General features: G+C 40.7%; 1 long non-coding RNA gene across 1 annotated transcript; it reads left to right on the top strand.

The window, feature by feature from the left end:
* On the top strand, positions 1 to 27,872 carry LOC129049973 (uncharacterized). Its single transcript, XR_008513452.1, has 4 exons — positions 1 to 143; positions 8,242 to 8,390; positions 14,466 to 14,589; positions 27,523 to 27,872. It is a non-coding gene; the product is annotated as an uncharacterized LOC129049973 (long non-coding RNA).

Here is a 27,872-nt window from a genome sequence, read left to right as displayed (position 1 = left end):
ACATTCCAACAATGCTCAGAGAGGACAAACGGCTAGACCATGGTCACACAGATGAAAAGTGACAGAGGCAGGTTTACAAGGTCTTCTTTCAGATCCAGGTTTCATGCTATTTAAAACATCTACCCAAGGGAAGTTTGATTGAGGTAGGTGTTCATAATGTATTTTACTAGAGTGCAGCTTCAGGTAATCTAATTTTAAAATTATTATAAAATTATAAATCTGCTCTGCTTTTCCTGAGAGTAGAGGTGACCTGCTAGTATTTTGGAATGAATTAAATATCTCTCTCTTTAAAGTATACTTTTTGTGGTGAAGGGTTTTTGTGGTGAAGGGTTAACAACAAACCAAATACTTCTTATATTCACAATCTCTTTGTATCCCCTTCCCCACCCAGGGATTTAATACTAGACTCTTATTTTATAAATATGGTCTCTATCCCTTTAAATAATAATAACAAAAAAAAAACTTTCTCTTGTTCCCTGAACTTCATCTACAGCCTCCGAGGGACGGGAGCTTTGTCTATGATCAGTGCATATTCCTCTCTGTGTAAGAATCACAAATGTTGATAGAAATAGCCATGGGGTGTGCAAAGAACCCATTTCGTATGTCAGAAGAGTTGGGCCTCCGTTAGATGAAATGTCAAGGGAAGGCAGATATCTCAATGGGAAATGACCTTAAGAAAGCCCCGACCTCGCCAAAGATGACCTTTTTGCAGCAAGAAACATTAAAATTACAACCATATTCATGTTTCAGTTTCAAAGACAATATGTATTTCTCCTCCACACTCTCCTGGCTTGGCAACCTACATATCTTAAATAAAGATATACCGGGGTCCTATTTCTCCTTGGCAGGGCCGAGTTGATTTATTTCTGTCTGAACACACCCACGGAATGAAGCTGTTCTTTTTAATTCCTCAAGGGGCTCATTGGAGGTCCATTTTATTGCTATTTTAGCTGAATGTTTTACTACTATATCTGTATTTAATATTTCCAGCGTGGCCTCATTTTTGGAATTTTTTCCCCCAAAATCCCACAGGCACCCTTGTATTAACTAAAATATATGTCTTATCAATGTGTTAATCAAACTAAAAATTCTGAGGCTGTTAAAATGCAGCTATGGAGAAATGTCCATATCTGATAACATTTGGGTCTTTAAGTGGCAAGGTAGAAAGTGACAGATCAGGGGCAGAAATTTATTTTCATAGCAGTGACAGAATGATTCTTGTCAAAGTCAACGTTGAGAAACTGGCTTTACAAGGTACTTACTTTACTCTAGCTTATTATTTTTATTGTTTGTTTATTTTTAATCTACCTGCTTTTCAATGCCTCGTCTTACAAATCCATTTTCTTGATCAGCACTAATTCCGTGGAACATGGAAAGCCCTTTTTCTCAACACCTAACTTCTGAAGTAAAACAAATATTTCAAAGCACCTGTCATTGTCACAAAGGGAAAATGACTTTGGAGCTCTCCAGGCTTTGTGTGTGTGTTTTTCAAGGTTACATGATGCAAACCCTCCCAGTCCCCTACACGAGTGGGAAATTAGAATTAGAACCCTTTCCAAAACAGGGCACGAATGAGAGCTGCAAACTGTTTACTAGGGCTAAGACATGGCCAAATGCAGATGCCAGAGGCACGTGGTGAGGTGTGTTGGAAAAGCGCTATTGCTACTTTTGATCTGTCTTACACTGGTCAATTCACTCCAATCCTTGACTTCAAGTGAGAAGAATCGCACCTATGTTATGCATCTGCTGTGAAAACAGTGAAATCGTGTGAGGGAAACTGCTGGGATAATGCAGATGTTCACATTTTCTCAAATTTTCTTTCCCAAATATTTTTCTATCTGCCTGAAAATACCTTTTAAAAATGTCTTTAGTACATTCTGTTGGTCATAATTTTCTCAGTTTTGAGCTATTAGAAAATATCTTTTGCTCAAAGCAGTTTACAGGTTCAATGCTATCCTTATCAAAATACCAACATTATTTTTCACATAATTAGAAAATTCCATTCTGAAATTCATATGCAAACAAAAAAGAGCCCAAATAGCCACAGTAATTCTAAGGAAAAAGAACAAAGCCAGAGGAATCATGCTACCTGACTTCAAACCATACTACACAGCCACAGTAACCAAAACAATGTGGCACTATGGAACAGGTTAGAGAACCCAGAAATAAAACCACACACCTAAAACCATCTGATCTTCCACAGAGTTGACAGTAACAAGCAAGGGGGAAAGAACTCCTGTTTGATAAGTGGTACTGCTATAACTGGCTGGCCATATGCAGAAGATTTAAACTGAACCACTTCCTTAAACCATATAAAAAATCAACTCAAGATGGATTAAAGAATTAAATGTAAAAGATAAAACTATAAAAACTCTTAATGAAAATCTAGGAAATGGCATTCTGGACATAGGCCTTGCAAAGATTTCACAACAAAGATTCCAAAAGCAATTGCAACAAAAACAAAAATTCACAAGTAGGACCTAATAAAACGAAAGAACTTTTGCACAGAAAAATAAACTATCAACAGAATAAAAAGACAACCTAAAGAATGGGAAGAAACATATGCAAACTATGCATCTGACAAAGTCTAGTATCCAGAATCCATCAGGAACTTAAATCAACAAGCAAAAAAACAAAACAACCCCATTCAATATGGGCAAAGGACATGAACAGACACTTCTCAAAACAAGACATATACACCGTGTCAACAAGTATAAGAAAAAATGCTCAACATCACTAATCATTATAGAAATGTAAATCAAAACCACAAGGAGATACCATCTCACATAAGTCAGAATGGGTATTATTTAAAAAAAAACAAAAAAAGTAACAGATGATGGTGAGGTTGAGGAGAAAAAGGAATGCTTATACACTGCTGGTTGGAATGTAAATTAGCTCAGCCACTGTGGAAAGCAGTTTAGAGATTTCTCAAATAACTTAAAACATAACTACTATTTGACCCAGCAGTCCCATTACTGAGTATATACCCAAAGGAATATAAAGCATTCTACCATAAAGACACATTCACATGCAGGCTTATTGCAGCACTTTTCTTAATAGCAAAGACATAGAATCAACCTAGATGCACATCAGTGCTGGACTGGATAAAGAAAATGTGGTACTCATATACACACCATGGAATACTGTACAATCATAAAAAATAACAAAATCACATGCTTTGCAGCAACATGGAGGCAGCTGGAGGCCATTATTCTAAGCAAATTTATGCAGGAACAGAAAACCAAATACTGTATATTCATACTTATAAGTAGGAGCTAAATATTGAGTGTACATGGACACAAAGAGGGAAACAATAGACACTGGAGCCTACTTGAGGGTGGAGGGTGGGAGGAGGGAGGATAGAAAAACTACCTATTGGGTACTGTGGTTACTACCTGGGTGACAAAATCATTTGTACACCAAAGCCGAGTGACACACAATTTACCCACGTAACAAACCTGCACGTGTACCCCCTGAACTTAAAATAAATGTTGGAAAAAAAAAGAAAATATTTTTATATATTTCTTTTTAATGATAGTTCTACTGAGTATCCAGTTCTTGCTTGAAATTTATCATCTCTCAAAACTTAGAAAACGTTGCTCCACCATCTTCTTTTTCCATTATTTCTTTTGAGAAGTCTAGTGTTAGCTTGGTAATTTTTTCACTCTGGCTGCTTTTAAAATCTTATTTGAAGTTCTTTAGTTTTACAACAGTGCATTGAAGTGTGAAGTTCCTTGTTTGCTTTCTTTAATACTGCTTGATGTCCGTTGCAATTTCTATATTTTTCTACGTTCTGTATTTCTACATTTTATCACCTTTTTATATTTTCTGTTTGCTTCCCTTTTTTTCAAATATGCTGAGCATTTCTTCTGATTTGCCTCCTTAATCACTAATTTTCAGTTCATTTCTCAGTTAATGTTTATGTATTTACTAGGTTTTAAATTTCAATAATTTTATTTCTAGAAAGACTATGTAGCTCTCTTCTCTAATCTGCTGTGCCATGTTTGATAAACTGTTTCTAATTATTTGATTTCATCTTTTATTTCTTGAGATATTTCACATTACTTATTTTATATCAAATCTATAACTCCGTGTGTGTCAACATACACTTATGCATAGGGACTAGATGTGCCATATGATCTGAGAAAGGAATTTCATTTGCTTTTGCTGAGGGCCAGAGAACCCTGCAGACCTGGTACTATTTTTGGCTCTTTGTAAGGTTGCTGATGTTACATGGAGGTCTGAGGTCAAGCTCCTCCATCTTACCAGGCTCTTGGGCTTGGCTTCCTTAACGTAGACTTGCTCATTGCTCAACTTCCTTGTTCCAGTCTCAGCTCAGTCATGCTTGTTTCTTTGTTTTTATGTCTTAGAGATTCCCATTATATTCTATCAATCCCATAAAAGCATTAAAACTATGTTTGTATTGTAATATTCTAATCATCTCAAGATCTGGTGTATCTTAGCCGAGACATCTTTCTGGTCTCCTTGCCTGCTGTGCTACAGAAACCCACTTGCTGGAGTTATGTTTAGAGAAATATTTTCATCTCTATCATTTAGTGTCCCCTGGACTTCCATGTAATGAAAATAAAAATAGTAATAATAACAGCAACTGTATACTGAGAATTGACAAAGTCTCAGAGACCATGCTAAACATTTAACAAATAGCATCTGTAGTCCTCTCAACATGGCGAAGAAACTGCATTTCTCAGAGTAAAAGTGCATAGTATTTATTTGTTACACAACTAGTTGGTGATGAAAAAATATTAAAAAATAGCTGTTGATGAAGCTGGGATAGAAAGAGGTTTGGCATAATATTCTATACATTTGAGAATATGCTGTGAAATATCTCAATTTTTAAAATATAAAATTATATGAACTCTTCATAAAAGTACTTTAGAAATATAGCTAGAAAATGAATTAATTTACCCCAAGAGAGTGACCTGATCACTCTTTTCCAGCAATGAATATTTTATGACTGATCATGTCTTCACTTCACCTGGGACACCAGCAAGCTCTGCAACATATTGGAAGGTCAAATTAGTCAGATATGACTATTACATTATTTATATTTCTCCTTTAGTCTTAACATTCTAGTTCTATGTATATTGCATTGTACTATTGCATTATTTTGCATTGCAACCATTTTATAAATTAATTAATTAATTAAAAAAATTGAGCACCCTAGGTACATGATTGCCTTATGTAGAAATGGTCTACATTACTCAGATTTTGTTTTCAGAGCACATGTAAGACTCTAGCAGGTCTAATGTCCACATCACGCAATATTTTAGTTTTCTTTTTGGAGGGAGAATCTCCTTCTAGTTCTTCTAGTATACCAGGTAATGACAACAACAACAACAACAAAATAATAGCAGCAGATGCAATTTTGATAACCTTAGAAACTTTGCAAAAAGTTTTTCTTCAGTTTGTTTTCTATGCACAACAGCTCTTCCTGGATTTGTTGGGTTCTGCACATTGTAGAGAGGAGAAAACAGGTGATGTGAGGCTTTCCGGTTTGCCAATACCACAGGAATAATAAATGTCTTTATTGTAAGGAATTGGCTCATGTGAATATGGAGGCTGAGAAGTCCCACAGTCTGCTGTCTGAAAGATGTAGACCAAAGAAAGCTGGTGATGTTGTGCTGAGAACCAGAGAGTTGATGATAAAAGTCCCAGTCAAGGACAGGAGCAAGTTGATGTTCCAGCTCAAGCAGTCAGGCAGAGAGAGCTAGTTCCCCCTTCTTTTGCCTTTTTGTTCTATTTGGGCCTCCAACAGATTGAACTATGCCCACCCACACTGCTAAGGGCAATCTGCTTGACTGAGTCTGTTGATTCAAATGCTAATCTCATAATAATGTTGAATCTGGGCACCCTGTGGTCCAGTCAAGTTGACATATAAAATTATCACAGCTACCAAGTGGGAGAGCCAGGAAGGACAACCTCACCAGTCTGGAATTCTTCTTTCTCACTTTTGCTTCCTCTATGGAGAAAATGAATACTGATCACTTCCTTTTTCTAACTTTCCAGGGAGAAATGCCTTCTCATTTGTTTTACCCCTTGAGATTGCACTCTACATTTTTATCTTATTAAGAAAAAATCATGTATTGCTCTTCCCCTTGAAATTCATTATTTTGTAGCAGTCTTTCTATTTGGTCCTGGGGACACTGAGTGCCAGTGTGAGGGTCTATGTAATGACCTGAGTGACCACAGCATACATCGGGTTCTCCCTCATTTCCGATAGTAAACACTTCTCACAAGAACCTCTTCATTGGCCTCCCAAGGGATCTGCTTATCCTCCATTAATATGACCCTCTAGCCTTTGGAAAAGCCCTCTTTTTTCCTACTAGATTTGAGCTGGGGAGACCAAGACTCAGCAACAGGCACCATGTGGAGTCAGAGAATCTAGAGATGGGGTTGTGTTTGAAAAACCTGGAAGCTGTTTATTAGGGCTGACCGGAAGCCCAAGCACAGAATTCCATTTCCTGAGCTGTCATACAAATACTCAAAGCTACTTCACGAAGAAATGAACAAAGCAAAAAACCTGGGCACCTGGGTGCAGGGAAAGGGTGAGGTGCAAGGTCAGAGAAGGGCTGACTGCTGGGCAGCCAGGACACTGAATTGAGTGGACAGGCAGCATGGTGGGCTTGGAGATCAGTGGGTTAAGAGTGCATCCCTCCAGAATTGCAAAATCTCTCTTTCATATACGTGCTGTGTGACCTTCACTAAGCACTTAACCTCTCTGAGCATCAGATTTCTCATCTCTAAAATGAGGAGGACGATACTTATGGAGGCATTTTAAGAAGTAAATAACATAATATGCATCGTGTTTGTCACACAGTAGGCTATCATTCTATGAACACAGATTAATTCTTTTGAAACTTCCTATATATCAGTTCCCTATTGCCACTGTAACAAATTACCACAAGCTTAGATGTTTAAGACAAAACAGTTTTTTTATTTTAAAATTGTGAAGGTCAAAAGTCCAAAATGGGTCTGAGCTGAAAGCAGAGTGCTGGTGGGGCTGCATTCCTTCTGGAAGCTCCAGGGGAGAGAAAATCTGTTTCCTTCCCCTTTCCAGCTACCAGGGCCTGCCCACATTTCTTGACACATGATCTGTTTCTCCATATTGGAAGCCAGTAGTGACATCATCAAATCTTTTTCTGTTTTCATCTTCACATCTCCTTCTCCAACTCTGATCCTGCTACCATCCCCCTTGTAATAACACTGGGCCCATGCAGGTAATCCAGGATCATCTCCCCAACTCAAGATCCTGAACTCAATCATATCTGCAAAGACTCTTTTCCCACATGAAGTAGCATGGGTACAATTTTCAGGTATAATAATGTGGACATCTTTGGGGGGTCATTATTCTGCTGGTCACACATTGTAGGGACCACATGATCCCAGATACACATTTGGAGCCGCGTCTAGAGACAGGGTTCACCTGGAACCCACTGCAGAGAGAGGTTTTGGGTGAGTGGTGATTCTGTCATTACACTTTGTGAGCAGTCCAGTCCATCTCTTCCATAGTTGAAAAAACTGTAACCAGGGAGGCAAAATGTGTTGTCCAAGGGTACAGAGAATGAGTTTGAGGTGATTCCTTCATATTTAACTTAAACAGAAAACTTTCTTACTCTTCATTCATAAGCAAATGTTACTTATGGCTCCTGCATTAAATTCTCCTTATCTTTTTTTCAGGGCGTTAAGATTCAATTGCCCATTATCCTATGACTGGGCTTATTTAGGTTTAATCTTAACACTTGCCATTTTCTGAAATTACCTGCTTTTAATTTGTTTGTTTTCCAAATTGACTGCATTCTTTCAAACATTGCCTAGTTCAACAAGTAAACATTGGATGGATGGAAGGATGGATAGACAGATGGAGGGATAGACGGAGGGATAGATGGGTACTGTGTGTTAAACACAGTGCTAAGCATTTCATATGCTTTATATGATGTTATCTTCATGTCTCTGCAAGGTAAATACTATTGTTATCACCACATTAACATGAGACACAGAGACATCTAGAAGATTACAGGATGCGACCAAGCTCACAAGCAAGTGGCAGAGTTGGGACTAGAATACAGGCAGTGCACTCCTGAGCTATGAAGAACTTCACCCTGCAAAGTGCTGGGCAAACCCCTCATTCAGAGCCAGGATTTTACAGGGCAGTGCGGTTACTTTCCAGGAGGGAGTAATCTCAAGACTCTCACGACTATGTCTGCTCTGCTTTCTTCGCAGGCTTTTAATTTCAGTCTAATTCAAGTCAGCAGCACCGGGCAGCTCCTGGGAAATTGGTTTACACATGCGGACGAGCCCAGTAGCCCAGAGCTAACCCACTCACTATCCCTGACCACAGAAGAGCAGATAAGGAAGCAAGGTTTGTCGGGGTAAGTGTGAGGAAGTCATAGTCCATGGGCCATACATAGCTGGAGCTGAGTCTGAAACTGACATTCAGGAAAAAGGGAAGAAAAAATACCCTGGATATGAATTCACTGTCAACTGTAACACATATTTAAAAATATCCTAGCCAAGCGGGGTGGTGCATGCCTGTAGTAGATCCTGCTGCTTGGGAGGGTGAGGTGGGAGGATCACCTGAGCCCAGGAGTTCGAGGTTGCAGTGCACTATGATTGCACCTATGAATAGCTACTGCACTGCAGTCTGGGCAGCATAGCAAGATCCCATCTCAAAAAAAACAAATCCCTGTACATGGGCTCTACATTTACACTTAAAAGTAGTTATACTTACTAATCATCTCATTGAATCACCCTAAGAAAATTCATATAAATTCATGTAATAGAAGTTACTCCATTTGGCAGAAAAGAAAACAGGCTCGGGAAAACAGGGTAACATGCCTGTATCTGTACAGCTGGTAGGTGTTGTTATGATTTGAACCCAAGTACCTGCTTCCTCCATGTCCTGGGCTGAATGGTGGCCCTCAAAAAAGATATGCTCATGTCCTAATCCCTAAAACTTGTCTGCAAATATTACCGTATATGGCAAGAGCTGTGATTAGGTTAAGTACTTTTACAGAAGGAGTTTCTCCTGGATTATCTGGGTGGCCCATCAATGCAGTCCCATGTGTCCTTATCACAGAGAAGCAGAGGGAGTTTTGAGACAGGAGAGGAGGCAGAAAGTAAAATGATATGGTCACAAGCCATGGAACATCTGGAGCTACTAGAAGCTGGAAGAGAAAAGAGAGGATTCTTTTCTAGAAACTTCAGGTTTGATTTTGGATTTTAACCTCTAGAACTATGAGAGAATGAACTTCTGTAGTTTTTAGTGACCCAGCAAAGCTAATTTTGCTTTGTCGCAGAAGCCAAAGGAAACATTAGGTTGGTGCAAAAGTAAATGCTGTTTTTCCATTAAAAGAAATGACAAACAGCAATCAATTTAGCATCCTCCTAATAATACATCCCATCATATCAAGTTTCCTCTGGCTTTCATTAATCTAATAGATTAGAACAAGGTTGGGCTTTTTCAATCAAGAATGATATTTTAATAAGAAGGTTTTGAAGATGCATATTTATCGTGCCTTAAAAACACACTTTTGAACATTTTTTAACAATCCATATATAAGTAAGTATGTATTTACGAGATACATGCTTTTTATTCATTCATTTCAAAGTGAATTGCCAGTAACGGGTCTTTTCTGATAGTGTGTGAGCAGAATATGTTCTTCAAGACAAAAAAAAGATTTTTTTTTTTTCGAGATGGAGTCTCGCTCTGTCACCCAGGCTGGAGTACAGTGGCACGATCTCTGCTCACTACAATCCGCCTCCTGGGTTCACGCCATTCTTCTGCCTCAGCCTCCTGAGTAGCTGGGACTACAGGCACCCGCCACCACGCACGGCTAATTTTTTGTATTTTTAGTAGAGACGGGGTTTCACCATGTTAGCCAGGATGGTCTCCATCTCCTGACCTCATGATCCGCTCGCCTTGGCCTCCCAAAGTGCTGGGATTACAGATGTGAGCCACCACGCCTGGCCAAAAAATGATTTTTTAAAGGTATCTTTAAGGCTATTTAAGAAGACAGCTGCTCATCATATAGGACTGAAGCACACAAAAAAGTCTTGAGTTCCAGTCTGGCAGCACTTGGCCTGCTCTGTCTGCCCAGAATTTAGTGATCATCAAACCTGAAATGGTGAAGGATCACAGGAAGGGTGGTGGATTCTGGAAGGATATCCAGCACCTGCAGACTTAGTAGTTAGAGCTCCCTTAAAGTCTTGTGCAGGAGAAATACCTAAAACATAAAACTCAAAGCCAGCCTGCAGCATCCTTTACGCTATCAAATTGAATCAGTGGAGAGAGATGATCGAATTCACCACAAAGTCAAAGTGGAAGGAACAAAATTAATGATTCACCCTGAATAAATAAAACCTAAATGGCTTTGCGAGGCTTGGTCCAGATGGAACTTTGAAATGCTCTTCAAACATTTGCAAAGTGCTAGAAGATCCTAGGAACCTAAAGACTGTGAGGGTGGCAGTGATGTGAAGATGACAATGGTAGTGCCGACAGAGTGATGATAATAACAATGGCAACGATGGTGGTCCTGATTGTCGGGAGGATGAGGACAGTGGTGATGATGTGCAGATGACAAAGCTGATGATGATGGCGGTGGTAATCGTGAGTGCAGTGACTATTAATCCAGGCCCTTTCCATTCTGCAATTCTATTGTTTGGCATGACAAAGTTGTATTAGGTCCTTGGTTCAATTGAAACAAGCATATTTCGAATTATGCCCAATTCTCGAACTAATTATTTTATCCAATAGATATTTTGCAAGAGAGGGTAATATTCAAAGTGCTGTCCTCAGCCCTGAAGAGCACATTTTAATAAGAGTCTCAAGGAGTTCAGAGTTACTAAAGACAGAGTGTTTGTGTTGTCCCAAAATTCATATGTTGAAATCTTAATTTTTAGTGTGATGATTTTAGGAAGGGGGCTTTCAGTAGGTGATTAGATGGGTAATTAGATTATCATCTTCACAAAAGAGACATCAGAGAGCTCCCTTGCCCCTTGTGCCATGTGAGGACACAGAGAGAAGACAGCTGATTATAAACCAAGAAGGAAACCCTCAGCAGACACTGGATCTCATGGCACCTTGATACTGGATTTTCTAGCCTTCAGAACTGTGAGAAATAAGCTTTGGTTGTTTGTGCATCATCCAGTTGACAGTATTTTGCTTTAGCAGCCCAAGAAGACTGTGGAACAGTCTAGGCAAGGAGATGCAGGAGTAGCAAGAAATTTTAAGAGGTTTAGGAAACACTGCCTGGTGAAGAAACACAGGTCAGTAGAGAAGTGTGAAGGGGCATTTAACTTTCTAAATGGAGAGTGTCACCCTTGCCATGAAGAGCAGGTGAGACATGGAGTGGAGAAAGAGCATGTGCCAACGTGTCCCTGTGGGCAGCAGAGAAGGAATGAGATGGGTGTGTGTGGTGTGTGTGTGTATGTATTTATGCATATGTGGGCATTTTGTATGGCATGTGTTTGAATGAGTGTACATTTATATGTGTAGGGTGTTTGTATATGTGTTATATGTGTGAATTTGTGGTGTGTGTATGTGGTATGTGTAGTTATGCATGTGTGGCTTGTGTGTATATGTATGCTGTGTGTATGTGAGTGTGTGTGTGCATGCATGTGTGTGCTTTGGGGATGGTAGAGTGAGAGCTGAAAACCTTAAAGATATGTTTTATGTGTAGTGAGATGAAAAAGTCTGAGTCTTCCTGCACTTGAATAATAATTAGAATTATTGACGTATTTGTTTAAATAAACAATGAATGGAGTAGTAAATGAATTAGGGAGTAGTTAAGAGTTTGTGACTTTTTACAACATGCCAGGCCTGTGTTGAGCCTGATACATAGCTAATCTCACATCACCATTAGAACCTCCTCATGAGGCTGATACTCTAATATTCATATCTCCCTTTGACAGATGAGAAAAGGGAGGCACAGGGAGTTGAACAGCTCGCTCAAGGTCCCAGAGTGGCCCATCCAGATTTAATTCCAGGCATGAAGCTGAAAGCTCCAGTGCTCTTGACCACCAGGCCCTACTGCAGGACCACCCATGGGCAAGCACCTTAAGGGGTCTGGGCTGCCTGGCTGCATTCATGAGCGTTTGAAGGGTCTCGACTGTGTGGGGGCATGGGCGTGAATGACCACAGAGCCTTGGCCCAAACTGATGCTTGGATGAACAAACACATCAGCATTAAATTGTGCCTGCCTCTGTCACAGAAGAAAAAGTCGCTTTGGTCTCTTTCTTCTTTTTGTTAGTTTTTTTCTCAGGCACGTGTATTAATATTTTGCTGTCCTCTGACATTTAGAAATATTCATTTTGTAAATACGGTCTGGGCTCAGGGGTACATGGTGATACTCAGGGGCCTGGGAGTGGGGCAGCTCTGGAGGGGACAGATGGAAGCAGAAATCTGGGGCTAGTCTTCTTACTTGTGCAGCCTCATGCTCCTCTTTGCATCTCTGAGCCAGGCTTCCTGCTTTGTAAAGTGCTTAATTCACAAAGTTTAGGACCATATCTAATACCAAAGTACCTGGTTATTTCCACATCGTAATAAATGTTTGCTAATTAATGGTTATTATTACTATAAAAATGTCTACTTAATGATTTTTTTTATTGCTTTGTTTGCTCTTTATCTCAAATGGACTTTCTCTCCTCTTGGAGCATCCAAACATTCTTTGGGTCTTTTGACATAAATGCTCTTGCTGCTGGCCCTTCCCTGACCTGATAAACAGCCAGTGCTGTGGAGCTGCTGCTGATTCTGCAAACAGGGCTTCTGCATTCTGGCTGAGCTGAGGTCCTGGCTTGGTCACTTTCCTAATTCCCAAGTCCTTCTAAAGTCATTCCCAGCTTTGACATCAGCTCCGCAGTTAGGAACCTCCCTGATCCCTCATTAAATGAGCACCTGTTAGAAGTCACAGCCCATGGCAGACAGGTGTCATTTATTTGTTTGAAAGATGAGGAAATGGAAGTTCAGGAACAGTTAAGTGGTGTGCACAAAGCCACACAGCTAGAGGCAGAACTGTAACTTCTGCTTCAAGAGAAAGAGGATAAATCCTCAACAGCTTCTGCCCAATGAGCTCATTTGAGGACATCGGGGACTTAGGCAGATGGGTTTGCCAACGCACATGCCTTCTGGGGCACGTGTTTCCTGGACTCTGCCCATCTGGGTCTTACTGCTAAAGAAGCCGCTCCCTGACCTGCCCTTCAGCCTTTCCTGCCCTATCTGCCATTGCATGATGTGCTGTTTTCCCGTATGTCTGGCTGGTGCCCTCTCCCCTCTCTGGTCTTTGCTTTTAAATGTTGCCACTCTGAGGAGTCTCCCTGACCACCTGTTTGAAATGCACCCTTCGATCTCCCATCCTGGCACTTCCTATCTGCCTACCTTGCTTTATTTTCCTTCACAGGACTATTCCCATCAAAAATGCTATATATTGCACTTTTCATATTTTATTTATATTAGCTTATTTGATTTATTACTAGAAATGTATAAGAAGGCATTCACTCCCATATCCTCATCACCTACAGCGGCAGTTCTAAAATAATATTCCTTGAATGAAAATCCTTCAGGCAAGTATTCTTGCCAAAGTAGGCCGGGCAATTCCGATGATTTTGGGAACTAACAACCTGATTAACCCTGATCGATAGGATACTGACCTGACTGAATTATTGTTATAGCAGTTACCCTCGATTGCATGTCAATTACCTACAACCACATATACTAGAATATCTTTTTTTGTTGTTGTAGGATCAGAAGCACTATAAAGTATTGTCCCCTTCAGAGGGGACGAATATCTTGCTCAGCATCATCATGTGAAAAAATAGCAAAGTCTGGATTATCTCCTGGGCCAAACTGGCTCCAAAGTCAGTCTTTAGCCCATTGCTAGAGAAAGTTTCAGATTTATTGAAAGTCAGAATCTGATGTGGCTCTTTAATAGATAGAGATTCTCAGGGCCGAACAGTAAGGTTTCTGATTCCAGGGGTCCAGGGAATCACATTTTTCGATGCTCTCCTACGTGGTTTTGATGTGTTTGGCCCATGGACCTGGGTTTGAGAAAACCCACGCTTTCATCTGCTGCTCTCCATTGAAATAGCTAGAGTGAATTTGATTGGAGTTTCCTTAGTAGCCGTACGTAGCTGATATTCTACGCATGCGTGAGACAGGAGGGTGAGGAGGGGGGCAAAGTAAACAGGAGAAGGAATAATTGATTGGGGGATTTTATTATTTTATCCCCCCACCCCAGATATTTATAGCTCAAATAATGCTGCAAAGAGACCCGTTGACTCTAAACTCATAAAATGCCTACTTGGGAGTCAGACTGTAATTTACTTTTCTAAAGATGCCTCAATTATATCCAAGGAAAAGCCTGGTTACATTTTTAAAACTCAGGAGCAGCAGCTTTTAAATTTATTCAGACTAATGAGCGTGTATAAATTTGGCAAATGCTAATTCACAGGAGTCGGTTGCGGCGGTGGGAGAAACACAACAAGAGTGTCACAGCCAAGGAACAAAGTGAATGGGTGATGGGAGTGACAGTAAAGATTTCTTTTAACATCACTGAAAGGCGGCTGAAGTGACAGGTAAGAGGAGAGATGCAGAAGTCTGCAGCACTTGGAGAATTTGTGTACTATCAGGAAGGGACGCGTTGACTTGGTACCGATTTAATAAGTTCAGCCGAGAATAAGAGCCGGGGATGGAGGCTGGGACCTATGGCAGAAGTGCGTCCACCCTGCTTCCTTGGGAGCCAGATGTTGATCACAGTGCCTGGAGAATGTGGCTTCTCTTCTAACTGGAGGCCCCTCCTTTTGCAAATTTCAAGGCATCAGGCACATGGTTTTAATCTGTCTCCACAGATCTCAGAAATGAATTTAGCCTCCTGTGGAGACAGCTTCCACTTAGGATCACCTCGAAGGGAAAGAAATCCTAAATCAAAACCCATCAGTGTACACCTGGATTTCAAGAGAGATGCTCCCCAATCACATCTGCAGGCTTCTGAGGTTGGAAGCCTCCAGCCCAAGAGAAAGCAGTGGGAAGCAAAATTTTGAAACCTTAATAAAGGTGGCTTTGGCTTTGAGGCCTGCAACTGTGTTTTAGGGGAAGGAGGGATGTCTGAATGGAATGCAGACCTCAAAATGGCTAAAGTCTCATAGTTTCAATTTCTTTCTGCCGAAGGCAAGCACCTTCTCATGCTGATCTGTTGAGTTAGGCTTATTCATGATCCTGGGAAACCCAGAGCCCACCTTGAGTGCACCCCTGATCCTGGGAGACCCAGAGCCCAACTTGAATGCACCCCTGCTTACCATTCCGGCCTTTCCTCTCCTCACTTCTGCCAGAATTATGAAGCTACTTGCCATTTTTATAGATTAACTTGTGTCTCCCAAATTCGTATGTCGAAGCCCTATCTCCCTATATGACTATATTTGGAAATGGGGCCATAAAGGAAATAATGAAGGTTAAATGAGCTCATAAGGGTGGGACTCTAGACCAATAGGATTGGTGTTCTTATAAGAAAGGAAGAGACACCAGACCCCTCTCTCTCTTCATGTATACAGAGGAAAGGCCATGCAAAGACACACTGAGAAAGCACAGCTCTCTGCAAGCCAGGAAAGAGCCCTTGCCAGAAGCAAACCCCGTTAGCACTCTGCTCTTGAACCAGCCTTCAGAACTATGAGAAAATAAATATCTGTTGTTCAAGCCACCCAGCTGGTGGTATTATGTTATGGCAGCCTGAGCTAAGTTTATATTCTCAGAGTAATCCCTATGCTTCAGGCCGTATGCCAGTTGCTTCTTTTGTTAAGAATGCCTTTTCTGAGGATCATTTGATCTATCGCCCCCTTGAGGATCAAATGATCCTCAGGTCAAGTTCCTGAAAGGCACCCTGGATTTTTCTAGATTGAAAGGGTATCCTTGCTTAGTGCTTACTTAACACCTCATGCCCCTTCTCTTGTAATGTTGAACCCATTATTTTGAAAATGTGGCATTGCCTGATTTGACCCTCAACTAAGCTTTAAATACCTTGAGGCCCTAAACTCAGACTTACATCTTGGTGTTTGTAGAACCCACTAACCCACCTTAGTATATGTCAGGGACTCAAATGTCATCACTGCTTGTAGATTAGATTGACTGATGGATGGATGAAATGAATTGATAAGTAAACAAAGACTAGATGGATGGATGGACAAGTGGCTGGCTGGATGGGTAGATGGGTGGATGAATGGATAGTTGGATGAATCGGTGGATGAATGGATGGATAGATGAATAAATGGATGGGTAAGTGGATGGGTGCATGAATGGATAGATGGATGGAAGGATGGATGGATAGATGAATGGATGGATAGATGGATGGAAGGATGGATGGATAGATTAATGGATGGATGATTAGATGCGTAGTTGTCTAAAAGCCTATTGCCTTTCCTAGTTCAGAGCTCCCAGAAGTACACAGGATAGGAAGAGGTGGAGGTTGAGGCACCAGAGTATTCTTCCCTAATGTACCATGTTCTCTTCATCAAACCTTTATAACTAAAATGTCTTTACTTGTTCCCTTTAGTGCCCCTGCCACTAGCTGCTGAATCTTTGCAGCATTGAATAGATATTCTTAGATCTTTGCCTAGAAGCACACTGGTCACTTTATTTATTTTGGATGTTGTCACATCCCATTGTTGGGCTAATTTCTATTCAAAGTAGCATCTGCAGAATAATATGAAATAGCAGTAACTATGAATCAGGAACTTCAATGACTGTCTCATTTAATTCTTACAAATAAATACCTCAAAATTGGTATTATTAACCTCATGATATAGCTGAAAGCCATGAGGCACAGCCAATTGAGGGCAAAGACAGGATTCAAATTGTATGTCTGCAACCCTAGTCCAAAATCGCAAGATGAATGAGCAGCTCTGCTGCCCTGTGCCTTCTTGAAAGACGGACACCAGTGCTATCTGGAATTGCACCTGCATTTTCTGTGAGAAGAATTAGGTTGGGAGACATATTTCTCTTTGAAATCGTTTTTCTAGGGACATTTCCTACTGTGCTGAAAGCTGACCTCTTGGACAAACACACTGTCATAAAATTGTGCTATTTGCTACAAGTGCATTGGGAGTTTTAAATCATCAAACTAAAGTACCCCAGGCTCTGACAGTAAAATTTTCATTCAAAGAAGGACTCAGCTTCACAACATAATAAATTATATATGACTGGGACATATGAAACATTTAAAGATATACAGAATTTCTCTGCATTTGTGTTCAGTGAGTGAGTTCAGCTCTTGAAGTACTTTTTTATGTCAATCCTGCCTATTCATAAGAAGGAAATAGGCCCCTTTTTCTTTCTCTGCAAATGAGAACCACAGAACAAGTTGCCTTCATCCCATGTTCTAAAGTTCAGATTTTATATTTGGTTTTTTCTCTTTTTTCTCCAAGAATGTGTTGGGTGAGGCAATGACACAGTGATAGCAGGACTGTAAGTGCAGCCTGTGTTGACCTCTGAAACCTGAGTAATTAAACATCAGAGACACCCACCAGAGAGACTGGAGGGGGCCAATCAAGACATGTTAGGATTTGGATTGGGGGCTATAGGTAAAGAGCGAAGCTCATACAAATAAAAGCTGTAATTGCCAGGAACCACTTTTGAAAGGTTGCTGAGTTTAGAGAGACATGTATTAAAATGATTGAAACATTGCATTCCAAGATACAAGGTGACAAGCACTATCCTGGCACATGGTAGGCAATAAATGACAAGATATCTTGTCTTTCTGGACAGAAAGATGGTCCTAGCATAATGCTAATACACTAGTGTGTATTTGTCAGCAATTGCTGTGTTAATGCTGTATAACAAACTACCCCCCAAATCAGTGGCTTACAACAACAAACATGTTCATGTTTATGAGTCATCTGCCATTTGATTGAGCTAGGCTGGGGTCTTTCCTGAGTGGCTCTAAAGCAGGATCATGAGCAGCCAGACTTGCCTCTAGACTGAGGATTGTGTTCAATAACATGCTGTGTGTTTCTTCCTTCTCTTTGGACTGGAGCCATTAGAAGCATGCTCTGCTCTTGGTGAATGGCAGGAATCCAAGAGTCAACAAAAACAGGCAATGCCTTAGGGGGCCTTGGTTCAAAACTGGCTCACTGTCCTTCTAACTAATTCCATTGGCCCAAGCAAGTCATATGCCCAACGCTGATATTTTTGGGGCAGAGGAATATCACATCTGTGAGTGGTCTTAAAAGTCACGTGGCCAAAGGCATGAATATATAATTCAAATACAACTAGAGTATGAAGAATTGCAAACACTTTTATCTACCTCTCCTGGGCTTTCCTGATCCTAATCTGCTGCAAAACTTTGAGTAAAACCACCTCTGTCTCCAATTCCAGCAGCAATCAAAGTGTGGCCCTGATCAACAGCACCAGCCTCACCTTGGAATTTATTAAATATGAAAAGGTCTCATGGCTCCTCCCAGACCTTGTGAATCAGAAACCTAAGTTCAGGTAGTTAAAGTTACTTTTGCAAGTTCACATGGCAGTAAGTGAGGGTCTGACCCCAAAGAGCCTGTTCTTTTCATACATCTCACTGTCTACCAGGAAGAAGGGGGAAGGGAAGCAAGCAGAGTTGGCAAGTTAGTCAATATTTTCTTAAATGAAAATGAGAGTTAAAAGCACTTCCCAAGTATGCAGACAGCTCCATTCATGTGCCTTTCACCTCTAGCCAAGCCCACATTCCAGTGGCGGTATTTGGTTAATCATCTTTTGTGCAGAAACTTGATCCCAACCCTCAGGTCCTTCACTGTGATTTAGTCTATTTTTGTTTTCTGAACTCTTGTGTGTTTCCTCGGTGACTTCCAGGCCCTCCCAGCCCTGGAAGGGGAATGGTGAGGCCTCTTGACAGGTAAAAGCCCCTTGTCCTCACAGGCAGCCTGAGCCTGAGGGACCTCCCCTCCGGCAGCCACGATGCTGCAGGGTGACATCCCCTGAAGACATGAGTGAGGGTCAGCAATGTGCTGGGCACAGGCAACACTGGGAGCTGGATGGAGCATCTGCATTTAGTGACGCAGGGCCCTATGGCTGGGGAGGGACAGGCTGAGGCCACAGCTGGCTGGAAGGGCTGAGAACTGAGAGCCAAGGGTCTGGTTCAGACACAAACCCTGACTCTTCAGACCTGTGTGAGCGAGACAGCCTTCCTGGGCTTTAGGAAGCTTATCTACCAGCGTGAATGAAGATCATTCTTATTATATTATATATGTTACTATATGGTAAGATAGAAAATAGCACATATTAATACAATATAACACTATATCATATTATAACACATGTACATATATGCTAACGTATTAATATGTTAGAGTTTTATATAACTATATATAATATAACTATGTCATATTATACATATTAAATTTGTATTATATCAATACATTATTTTATGTCATTTATTATGCCATATTATGCATACTAATATACTATACCTACATTATGTTATTATTATAAATTGTAATTATAAATTACTACAAGTGTGGAAACATGATGTATATAATATAATCTATTATAATAGAGTGTATAATCATATTTGTGATATAGATGCTATAATAGTATTGTGTTATCTTGTTATTACTACTCTTATTACAATGGTCATCATGTGCTGGGTTTGCCCTAAAGCTGAGACTCCCACCCTGGTTTCCCGAAGTCTAGAACATGTGTGCTCAACCCCAAGCAAGATTTGCCTCTGTAAAATCAGGGACTTCAATAAAAGTATGCTTCCAAATCCCCTACTACTGTAGGAAGCTGACTGAAAGGTAAAAGGTAAAAGACACTCTGGTGTCAGACAAAGCCAGATTGGAGTCTCAACTCCGTCACCTAGTTCAGGGCCAGGCCCCTCCTGAAGTCTGTTTCCTCATCTGTAAATGGTGGTCATTTTAACACCTAAATTAGAAAAGCTAAGTAATTGCACAGATGGCTCATGTTTCAAGGCTCAGCACGTACCTGGAACATAACAGGTATCTACATAAATATGAGTGTGTCTTGGGGGCACATGGACAGGTCTGGGTTGAACAGTGTCAGGTGTGCAAGCTAGGCCCCAGTTCACCAGCTGGGGACTTACAGACAAGCCTCATAAACTGTTTGAGACCTTCTGACATCAACCCCTACCTCTTGTTGTCATTGGTAGGGTGGAAGTGATACAGTGCACAAAGCTCTTGACTCTCAATAGGTCTCTAGTCACTGGCACTCTTTACCAGAGCCCCTGCTCTCCTTCCAGAGCTATGACAAGTTCCACTGTGGATGGCAAGGAAATGAGGGGGCAGCAACCTGTTAATGAGACTCAAGAGTGTTAAGACCCATTTTTGTTATCTGGATTTTCAAGGCCAAGTTCAAAAATGAGGATCCTGGAAAGGTTGGCAGATGTCTGCTGAAGCTACCCTCTCTGTTGTAAAAGTCCATAAATGAGAAGTGGCTACAGTGTATAAACCTGTGGACAGCTCTTCTTGTACTGTCACCCACTCTCATAGCTCACCATCCTCAGGCACCCTCTTATCTCTGCTCACACAGTACCCACCTGAAATGCCTAACCTGCTAACTCCACCCAGTGAAAGTCTGTGAATCCCACAAGGTGTGTCTTCAATGTCTCCTTTCCTCTGCTCATTCCTTCCACAGACATGTATTGTACACGCCTTAGGTGCTCAACGGTAGTCTGTGGATTCCCCAAACAGTACAGTAGTTTCTTTTAGCCCTTCCCATTGCACTTGTCAAGGGCATTTGCTTTTGGCATTCAAATTTGTGTCTAGTACATAATGGAGACCTGGCTACAGAAGTATTGCAGTACTGAAAACAATCTCTGTTATCCATGGGCTTGAAATTTACCCTCCTCAAGTGTAACTGGAGGAAAATACAGTAGTCACCAACTACAAGCAGTTACTGAAATTCAAATTAGTTGAAATAAAATAAAACTAAAAATACAAATCCTTATTCTCACTGACCACATTTCAGGTGCTCAGTAGCTACATGTGGATGTGACTGTTGTATCACCCGGTGCAGAGAGAAAGCATTTCTACCCTTACAGAGCATCCCATTAGACAGTGCTGCTCGGGATTCTATATCCCCCCGAACCTCTGCTATTCCCTGTCACTGGGTCCATTTCCTTTAAAACCCTAACCAATTATTTGCACTCTTATTTGTTTAATGGTGATTCCCTGCAAGCAGACTGTAAGCTCTGGGAGAGTAAGGACTATCTTTATCTCTTTTACCACTTCCACCCTTACACTTAGAAGAGACCTGGCAGGTGACAAAAACATATTGCTAAAGTGAACAAATGGGATGGTGAGTTTCTATCCACTAGAGAGTCATAGCTCTCTGAAGGGACACCATGCACCATTTTTCCAGCCTTACCTGGTCCCCACAGATACCTTGTGGTGTGGCCTTTGCTCTTGCAGGGTCTCAGTCCCCTGGGACATCCTCCTACATCCACATCTTCATGACTGAATCCCACCCAGACCTCAAAAATGAAATGAAAGGCCACCTTCAGGAAGCCTTCCTCAATCCAGTGCTTCCCTTTTGTCTCCTCATCTTCTTCCCCCTTAAAGGACTTAAGAATGATGTCCCCCAACTTTGACCACCTTGGCTTTTAAACTGCAACTCTCTGGAAGCTTCACACCTGTTGCCTTATTGATGGCTGATTTATACACATCTGTTCATGTTTCTTATCCACTACTTGAGAGCAGGGTCTACGTCTAGCTTACAATCATCTTCCCAGGCTCTGAGAAAAGCATTTAAAATACAGCAGAGGCTTAAAACATAATATTTGAATGAATATATGAGTAAATAAATGATCATGTTTTAAAGCTATGATTTTACTATTTTTAAATGATCATTACCACTAAAGAACATCAGTTCTTTATTTTTTAATCCATGGCTTTTTATTTTTATTTTTTAAAGATTCTTACCAAACGATACAGCATAAAGCTCTATAACTTATAAAATTTGTAAAACCAAATTCTAAAATTAAGAATTTATTATACACAAAAGTTAAAGAACCTAGGGCTGGAAGAAGCAAATTTCTATACTGAAATGTCTTTAGGAATGGGCACATATTCGTTTTTATTTTGCAACAAAGTAATTTCATTAAAATAAGAAAAAATGTGAACCATTAGTGTTAACTTACTTGTTTTTTAGATGAATATTAATCTTATATCTAGAAGTATATATCTTGCATCAGCATTTCAATAAAAAAGCAATAAATGCAGAAGCAGCCCTGTATCCCTTTTTCATCATATGTTCAGAAGTACCATGAGGACACTTTTGTGTGTTTAAGGCTTGCAAAGTCTTTGCCCATCCACTGTCACCTTCCACTTCTGTATCAACCTTACCATTTGGGATTCTGTTGAATGCTGGCTTTCCAAATATCACCAGCACAACCTGTGGATAGTAAAAGCTGTTTACTGCCTACTAAAGTAATGGTTAACCTCAAAAGAGCTGAGGCTGTGTCTGTAAGGTGGGGCGGGGGAAGGCTGGAAATTATTCCAGATTGGAAATTCAGTTTAAAGCAGGTCTTCCAATGGACGACTTGACTGGGATTAGGTAAGAACCCTAATACAATAGTCCAGACTGAATAGGATTAGCAAAGTGAACAAGGGATTGAAAGAATGTTTAGGTGCAAAGTGTCGATTATTTTTTACATTGAAGAAGAGTTGATGGTTGTTTTGGGAAGTCCTTGTAATGAACAATGAAGTCATCAAGCCATTCGCCTGGGGCCAGAATCTTTGGCCTAGTAAGGTCGTGCTAACCAATGCAGTGGAAGAGTAAAGTTGTGTTAATGTGGGGAGTAGATTGAGTGAGGACAGAGAGTTTCAGTCCTTGGTGATTTGATCCAGCTGTGTGTGCAGGTGGATGCTTTTGGTTCTCAAGCCACACTGGACAGAAGAGAAGCAGATAGCTTTTACCTTCCCCAAAATTACACAGCTTTGTGTTACAGATACAATCTCCTTCTTCTATAAAAATATAAATATAAAAATATAGATACATATACATATGTTTCAATATGTAGAAACACACACACAGACACACACACATATATATATATTTAAAATATATATTTAAAATGATTGCCTGCCTTGTTCTTGAACTCTGGAGTGTGAATTAAAGATCCCTCCCTGTCTGCAGGGAACCCACCCCTAGGAGGGTAGAAGGTGGTGTAGAAAGTTGTTCTTCCCTGTCTGTAACAGCATTTACAAAATAAATCCTTAATTTGAGTGCTTTTTGAAACACTACAGTTGATTTCTGATCTATTAAAATGTTATATAAGTAAAGATATAAATACACATTGATCAGGATTTTATTCAATTGTCTTTCTCGTTTGAGCCACCTTCCAGGCAGGTGGCTATTCACAGCATTGAGAATTGTAAATGCTGGTTTGCAGCCAGTACTTAGTGACTTAATTTCATTCTGTAAAATATTGGAGGCGTGTGGAAAGGTGCTATTCTCTTTCAAGGAAGTAATCTGCAAAATGAATGCTAGATTGGGTATTAGGGCTAATGGAACACGTTAATAATATAGCAGGTTAACACTGACGCTTACTTACAATAAAGCTGCCAGAGCTGGGACACTGAGGCCCTGAAGGAAACATTCTTCACTGTGTTCACGCTTAGAAACTCCCTTCTTACTTCACGGACACAACTAAAATGTTATGTTTCATACCTACTGCAGCCACAACACAGCGTCCAACACACAGCTCTCCTTTCTCCAGCTCTGCAGGCTGATCTTGTTTTACACTATACATTCTCCTTGTTCTAAATTTTATCCAACTCTCTCCCTTTTTCTATGCAAAGAATAAGACACTTGGACAAGGCCATTGATGGCAATTTCCTGAGGCTTTTGAAGCCCCTGTAGATAAGGATGAGAACCAGCATTCTAAAATAGGAAGGTCAGCAAAGCAAAGGATGGCAATGAGGCCACCCATGGGAAAATTACAGGAGCAGAGGCTGACCCAAGAGGGAGCCCGAGGTGGGGCAGAGGTTCCCATCCAGTCTCACAAACTCAGGGCACCATAATGAAGACAAGGTCCCTGCCTAAATAACCCTTTTCCCCGCCACTGTGTCCTTAGACTCTAGAGTGTGAATTTAAGATCCCTCCCTATCTTCAGGGAGCCCTCCCTGCCCCCTTCTGCAAAGTGAGTCTAACAATCCCTACCTAGCAGGGGTGTTGTATTAGTCCGTCTTCATGCTGCTGATGAAGACATACCTGAAACTGGGTAATGTATAAAGAAAAAGAGGTTTAATGGACTCACAGTTCCACCATGTGGTTGGGGAGGCCTCACAATCATGGCAGAAGGCAAAACACGTGTCTTACATGGCAGCAGACGAGAGAATGAGAGCCAAGCGAAAGCAGAAACCCCTAATAAAGCCATTAGATCTCGTGAGAGTTATTCACTACCACGAGAACAGTATGGGAGAAACTGCCCTCATGATTCAATTATCTTCCACTGGGCCCCTCCCACAACACATGGGAATTATGGGAGCTACAATTCAAGTTGAGATTTGGGTGGGGATACAGAGCCAAACCTCATCAGGTGTTGTATCAAATGTGGTCACATGTGTTAAAAGACTTTGTAAATTGTAAAATTTAGAAGAGGGTATAATCAACATCATACCAACAGTGAATATATATGAATGATGGAATTAAATCTTAGTTTGATTTTATTCTGTATAGATCTGTGGTGTTTGCAATAATAAATATGCTTTTCTTGTTCCTGGCATGAAAAGCTGTAAAATAAGAGATATGTATGTGTGTATGCCTGTAAAGAAAAAAATGAATGAAGGCAGAGTCATTCCAACCACTTTATTTTACCGAAATTAAATAATTTACATCTATCACTAGGCAGCATTGTATTCACTATTTGCTTTTTGTTGTCATTGTTGTTGTTGTTGTTTGAGATGGAGTATCACTCTGTCGCCCAGGCTGGAGGCAGTGGTGGGATCTCGGCTCACTGCAACCTCCACACCCCAGGCTCAAGCTATTCTCCTACTTCAGCTTCCCAAGTATCTGGGATTACAGGCACCCACCACCATATCCAGCTAATTTTTGTATTTTTAGCAGAAATGGGGTTTCACCATGTTAGCCAGGCTGGTCTCTAACTCCTGACCTCAGGTGATCCACCCACCTTGGCCTCCCAAAGTGCTGGTATTACAGGCATGAGCCACCACATCTGGCGTATTCTACATTTGAATCTATTTATTTAATAGCTCCATCCTTTTCCTAACTGAATGGATGCTCAGGAGGGCAGCCATTGCTCTAATGGTTTAATTACATGGTCTTCTCAGTCAGGGAAATCCCAATGTTTGTGATGTAGGAGTAAGAGAATGAAAGGAGAACCAGGCCCTCTCCACAGTTCCCTCCCACCTTTGAGCCCATCCTGCAGCAAGGACTAAATGCAAGTCTACAGACTTTATGGCACGTAGAGACAGCTGCTCCTGTCCCACTGGTGACACTATCCTCCCTGCAGAATACAAACAGGAAGAGGCCCACATAGGCACAGGCAGTAGAAGTCAGCTTGCAGCTTTAAGCAAGGGATTCTGGGGTCTTGGGTAGGGGAAATGTGATGGAGAAAGAGGAGTGGGCTCTGGATGAGCAGGTCCCTTCAGCCCCAGGAAGTCCTCACCTAGATGGGAGGGTTGAGGTTGAAGGAGAGCCCAGGAGGACCCTTGAGAATGGAAGGCCTAATTCTGAGACCCACAGTACCTCAATTTAAGGGTGACACTGTCCTAGTGTTGACTATGGTCCTGCCTGAGGGGTGTCCAATAAACCTTGGCTAAATAAAGGAATAAATGAAGTGGACTACCACATGACATTCATGATCTTAAGAATGACTTAAAAACTGAAGGTGAAAACTTCTAGAAACTTCTCTCTGCTTATGCTAGAGAACGGAAAACTGACATTGGGAGGGGCTCTGAGTTTTCATAGTGGTCACACATTTGAAGTGGCGCTATTTCAGGGTAGATATCTTTTCTTTCTGTTTTAATTATATATTCAGTTTTACCTGTTTTAACTCACTTGCCTTCCTTCAAACTAATGCTAATCATGGTATATGGCCATATTCTACAATTATTCTATGTTTCTTATTGGAAGTTTAATTGCATGAAGGTTGGGGTGGGGTGACAGCAGAAATCTTGATGTTGGAAAATTTGGTAGAATTAAGAAGGAAAATGAAAGATGTCTTGGAATGCTCTTTTCTCTGGCTTCATAAGTTACAATGGGCAAGGAGAACTTGGAAGGAAACAGTTTATCACACTCACGGTCATAGGACAGATATTTATCACATGATTCACTTTAGCCTTGTAGAATGAAAGCAGAAGCCATAAACTGTGCACAGAGGAGAGTGCAAACTGTTGTACTTTCTGAATTCATTGAAGATGACGTGAAAAAGTTGTTTGGGTGCTTTATTATGTGTGGAAGGGCCATAAAATCCAGGCTGAGCACCAAGAGGAAAGTGCGGTCAAAGATAAGGGAGAGTGTGTAGGGACGGCACTGCAATTAAATTTGAAAACCACTCTTTATAGACACATTAAAAATCACACTCCAACCAATAGAATGGATAAGCAGCCTCATTGTATCAGGAACCTGCCACTATGAATGCACATCCTGAGAAAGGATCTGTAGTGTTTATTACGTCTCAGTTATGAAATGATGAAGCTTGTGATTTAAATACCATTTAAAGGCCAGGTATCACCTACTTATTCATTTAACAAATAGTCATTAAGTGCCACCTCTATGCCAAATTCTGTACCAGTAGCTGGAGATATAGCTTTAAAAAGTCGTGGTTTCTATTAGGGAGAAGCTGTCGAACTTGGGAGAATGACTACTAACCGGGAAGGTAGAGGACTGAAGAGGAGGAGCTAACTTGGACTTTTTAGTAGAGAGTGAGATTATCTGCCTATGGCTGACTATATACTCTATGCACACTTGTTTGTTTGCTTTAATTTTTATTTTTAAATTCTGGGGTACATTTGCAGGATGTGCAGATTTGTTACATAGGTAAATGTGCGCCATGATGGTTTGCTGCACCTATCAACCCATCACCTAGGTATGAAGCCCAGCATACATTAGCCCTTTTTCCTAATGCTCTCCCTCTTGCTACACCTCACAACAGGCCCCCGTGTGTGTTTTTCCCCTCCCTGTGTCCGTGCATTCTTATTGTTCAGCTCCCACTTATAAGTGAGAACATGCGGTGTTTGGTTTTCTGTCCCTGCATTACTATGCTGAGGATAATGGCTTCCAGCTCCACCCATGTTCCATGTCCCTGCAAAGGACAAGATCTTGGTTTTTTTTATGGCTGCATAGTATTCCATGGTGTATATGTACCACATTTTCTTTATCCAGTCTATCATTAATGGGCATTTGGGTTGATTCCATGTCTTTGCTATTGTGAATAGTGTTCCAATAAACCTATGCATGCATGTATCTTTGTAATAGTATGATGTATATTCCTTTGGGCATATACTCAGTAATGGGATTGCTGGATCAAATGGTATTTCTGATTCTAGATCTTTGAGGAGTCGCCACACTGTCTCCCAAAAACCACAATGAAGTACCATCTCACGCCGGTCAGAATGGTGATTGCTAAAAAATCAAGAAACAACTGATGTTGGCGAGGTTGTGGAAATGTTATTACAATCTTAAGTAAGGTTTTACGTGCCCATGGAAGAAAGTTTTCAAAATGCAGAAAAGTAAGAAGAAAAAATATCATCGCTTAGAAACAACAATAGATCACCTTGTATTCTATTTCCTTCTGTTCTTTTACCTGTGCATATATTTTGACATCGTGGGTATTTTTTGTTATTTTTCTTAATAATATAAGTACTTACACGCAATAATAAATGCTCGATAACATGTT

Source organism: Pongo abelii, chromosome 15 (genome assembly GCF_028885655.2).
Source record: "Pongo abelii isolate AG06213 chromosome 15, NHGRI_mPonAbe1-v2.0_pri, whole genome shotgun sequence".
Taxonomy (NCBI): domain Eukaryota; kingdom Metazoa; phylum Chordata; class Mammalia; order Primates; family Hominidae; genus Pongo; species Pongo abelii.
The sequence above is the reverse complement of the archived record's forward strand: the minus strand, read 5'-3'. Positions and strand labels throughout refer to the sequence as shown.